Below are 4,868 nucleotides of genomic sequence, written 5' to 3'. Positions count from 1 at the left end.
TGGAGGCAATTGGTCTTTTGGATGTGTGTTTCTTCTGACCATGTCTTTTGCCATCAACACACATCAGTGGATGTTTGATGTCATATTGAATATTTAATTGAAGCAAGGACCTGAAAATGTTTGCTAATATCATGATATGGACCTCAGTATATGTCTGACAGGTAGCTTCGATGTGTTAGTCTCTGACAGGTAGCTTCAATGTATTATAGATTAACCTTTGCGAATTACTCGGAATGCCCAGGTAAGCTCCTACGAGTTTCCGAAAGTTGTGCATTGACAAGGCTTCGTGCACAAGCTTCATGTTTAATCAGGTGAGGTCCATAAGTCTTCATCATTGGCAAGGTTTCTTGCACAACCTTGTTTTTAAAGAGGCTTGTACGAATAAGTTCAGCTAGAAGAGTAACAATGATTATGTTAAAAGACTAGTGTCAATTTGGCTGTACGAGGCAAAAAGCTTCAATTGAGGCTTTGGTTGGAGATATTCACTGCAATGCTTCAAAGCAGTTGGAGCAAAAAGATGTAATCAGGGTGATGTAGAAGTATGATGCCAGAAATTGTGGGATGAAGCAGCAGTCAGATTTTAGTGATGCTTATCAGAAGTTTTATGTAAATTCCTAAGAGATTGGTGACTGTTTGACATCTTGACACTCGGAAAAGCCAATGTATGACCCGGGGAAAAAAGATGAAGCTAGATAAGCCTTCTCAAGAGGTGGAATTCGTGGTGGGCAATTAGCTAGTATTGGATGGCCGAGTTGAAGTATTTTTGTTGGAATCTACAGAAGCATTGCTAAACTTGATCTTCTCACAAATTTCTGTCCGAGGAGATAGTAAAGGAACAATAGTTTGGTAATTTCAACAGTCAATATGCTGAAGCTCTTCGAAGGTTAGTTTTTTTAAGAGTCTTTACGATTTGGCAAATCGGTGTCCAAAAAGAAAACCTCTGTACCTATGCCCTCATTTGCATTTGGCCCTTTTTCAAGCAATGGGTGCTCCCCTCTATTACCCCCTCACCGGTTGGTGCTGATGGTACTTACCTCACTTTCATTTGAAAGAACACCTCCACCATGCTTACCACCCATATGTACCAAACACCATTATGTACTCTTCTTAGACAATCTACTCAATGTACAAGGTGAACCAATAAGGAGGCGTGCATCAACGGCCAAGTGTATGAGGCCCCTCACTAAGCACTCCTTGTTCCAACAGAAGTGCAAAATCTTGGAAGTTGATAGGATGAGAGCCCAACTTTTTTGACCCCAAATTGCCTCTTCAGTTTAAGTTTCCAAATTTTTGGAATACCGACTTGCACAAATTATCAATATTGGCCAAAGCCCCTTGAAAAGTAATACTTCATACGTCAGATTTGCATTGAATAACAAAATCTCCCCCCAAATTAACCTAATTTTTTGGTTAGTTGCGCTTAGACTGGTATAGTTACCTTATGTTTACAAGGGCATCTACCAGCTAGACCCTAGAACATCAATGAAGGCTCTCATCACAACTCTCTTTTATTCTGTACATGTTTGCCCTAAGCAGGGCATTTACCAGCTAGATCCTACATCAATGAAGGCTCTCACCACAACTCTCTTTTGATATGCACACGCTTGCCCTAAACAGGTTTCTACACCATACCCATACAAGCAATACTAAATGATCTTGGACACTGCCCCATAAGAGTTGGTATGATGACCAGTGTAGAGAGCTATATAGGTGAGGTCTTTGAGAGAGCCTAAAACAATTGAGGATCCTCACCCCTCTTCAAAAGCTGTTGTTCTAGGAGGCCCAAGGGCTACTGCTGTTCCACCTATGCATGAGTTGGTGCTGACTCATATTACATAGGCATGTAGAGTGGTTGAATCAAAGGAGCAGACCTTATAGTGAACCTTGGGAAAACCAAAGTTTTGATTTTTCACATATCTAGACAGGTAAGAAGTACAGCCCCCTATAGAGACTACCTAGAAGGTGAGTCTAGGTGGAAGACTCATATGTGTACCTTGGGACTACTTTGAAACACCACTTGTCTTTTCTCCATGGCTCGAGACTCGCTCACAAGACGTATGGTGCATTGGTGATGCTGCCACTAGGCACATTTGGAGCAGCCAACTCTTTCATCTCTTTTTTCTTAAATTTTGGATTTTACCAAAACTGGTATCCCATGAAGTATTGAATATAATAAAGGTTGGACCAACATGTCAGTATCCCAAGTTCCAAATGTTATGCTAGGACTGATTCCAATCCTCAAGTTCCAATGCTATGCAGGACTTATCTCTAGGAGACGGTGGATAAGGCTCACATCGTTCGCATGGACACCTTAAGTGCATCTCACCTAGCCAACCCGACATCCAGTAGTTATTGATGTCTTAAACGATTTACAAAATAAAAAAAAATGCATTTACCTGCTCTGCGCGCTCGCATCTCCCCCTCCTCTCTCTCTCTCTCTCTCTCTCTCTCTCTGTGTGTGTGTGTGTCTCTATCGAGGTTTAATGGCGAGCTTCCGTTACATAGCGAATCTCAACATTATACGTTGCTCTGCGCGCTGCAGTCGGCACCTTTAATCTCGCTTTTTTTCGCCACGACTTCCTTTTTCTTGAATCGTGGGCACATACTGCTCGCTCCAAAAGCTTTTAGAGCGAGTTAGCTATTTTTAAAAGAGATTTTCTCCATCTCCCTCTATTTGTAGCCCTAGGCTTAGCTCTCTTCCCCTCTCTCTCACATTGTTCTTTTTCTTATGATTAAGAGGTTTATAGTGTGTGTGTGTGTGTGTGTGTGTGTGTGAATGCTGCATCACATTAAACAAAAAAGAAAGCTTGCTGCAAAAACTCTCGTTTGCTAATAATACCAAGCAAAAGTCCCACTCTAATAGATCGCATCTTCCAGGTCTCTCTCTCTCTCTCTCTCTCTCTCTCTCTCGCACGACATCGTATAGTTCACAATTATGCACACATCAAGAAATCAATGACAATTTGCTATTGTAAAATGCTTCAAATATCCAAAGAGACATTACAAGATACAATGAAACCATATGACATGGTTGTTCCTGGGCTCCACTACTTATAAGGTGCTACATATCTTCGATTACATAATATGTCGACAATTGTTGAGCACTTGCAATATATCTTCATTTGTGAGCTTGCTTTGATGGATAAACATGTTATGGTTCACATTCAATCCAAAGTAACTAAGGAAGAGAGAGTTAATATGCTTGTTGCAAGCCATGTATAGTTTGCTTTGTGCTATGAGATTTGCAAAGTCTCCACATATACAAATTGAACTATTTGCAAGGTGAGCTTCAAACAACTTGCCTCTAACCTCCTCAACTAGATGTATTGAGCGTAATATTTTCATGTATGTTAGCCCCACAATTTGAGCCTCCATTGAAACTTCAAACAACTCGCCTCTCGAACTTGTGAATGAGATGTATCAACCAGAAATTTTTCATGTATGTTAGCCTTAACAACAATGTGTTCCACAAGCCTCCATTGAAACTGCCGAGTCTATTCGCCTCGAGACTGCAATTGAGATGCCGAGTCGATAACGTACACTTTGTGATTATGTCATTGAACTCTTTTTCATTGTGTATATTGCAGCTTCTGAAGTCATCAATTCACTAAGTGTTAAGTTTATTCCCTTCTTGATGTGCCATATGCTTTGTACTCTCACTGGACACTGTGTGATGATGTTACAAATATCATGTGTGATCCACAATGTCGTTGTAAAAACTACATGAATTGAGCCTTTGAGCATCTTCCGGGTGCATTCTCTGTTCAGTTATCCTGAGTTCCAATTCCCTAGAATGACGGTGCTGCTGTCCCTATATCGACGTTTTTGATATTCTTTTGCACATCCCAACTTGTGTACCCAACCATACTTGGCATTGTGCTTTGCTGCCCTTTGTTATGCGACAAAATTCCCACATTGTCTTATGTATTGCGGTTTCCTCTGCCACTAGTCCCTTATCATATTCATTGAATTGTTGATTCCACTTGTTGCTTGAGAGCCTCTTTGATTCCTGGAAACATTTTGTGTCAGGTACTTAGGCCAGTGTAAGGCATTTTCTTCCTCTTGGTTGACATGACCCGTTTATTTTTACTTGTTAAATATTGCAACATTATCGCCTTTAACAACTGGGCACTGACAGAGAGGAGTGGTGCTCAACCTCTCTTGCAGTTGTTGGTGTGGAAGCTCTTCCTTCAAGCTTGACGAGGAGCCAATTTTCTCCACATGGACCGGCCCTATGATATTTGCCCTCCACAAATGCAAGCATCTCCACGCTTTGAAGTAACAAATTGGATAGATCGGACACACATGCATCATATAAGCTCATCTCTTTATTGCCCTTTCCTGCCAACCAGCTGGTGAGCTTTATTTCTGCCAAGTTTGTTGTGGGAATGAATACTAAATCCTCTACTTTCTACAACAAAGTTTTCATCAATGAAATTTTAAGATGACACTTTTGAAGTGCATGCATTCGAAATATCAAATGATTTTACTTACCTCTGCGTGCAATTCTCAAAGAGAAGTTAGAGACACCTCCTTCTCTTGCTATTGTTATCAATGATTTCTTCAAAACCCACTTTGACATGTTAGGAGTCATGGTTTACTGAGCACATAGAGTGGGTAAGCAAGGAGCTCCTCACTCGGGAGAACGGCCAATTGTATGCACCATGCCGGACAACACCATACAAAAGATTATCCTTGATATTAGTTGGATTTATTTGAGAGATAACAAAATGTTTGTATGTGAAGATGACACTATTAAGCAACAAAATGTGTGTCACAAGGCATATGGGGATCTCTCAAGAAGAAAACATACCCAAGGAGGAGGCGAGTCACTCGAGCAAATAGGAACGCGCGATCTATGAGGGCGA

This window comes from Adiantum capillus-veneris, chromosome 5 (assembly GCF_014529385.1).
Source record: "Adiantum capillus-veneris isolate H3 chromosome 5, ASM1452938v2, whole genome shotgun sequence".
Classification (NCBI taxonomy): domain Eukaryota; kingdom Viridiplantae; phylum Streptophyta; class Polypodiopsida; order Polypodiales; family Pteridaceae; genus Adiantum; species Adiantum capillus-veneris.
The sequence above is the reverse complement of the archived record's forward strand: the minus strand, read 5'-3'. Positions refer to the sequence as shown.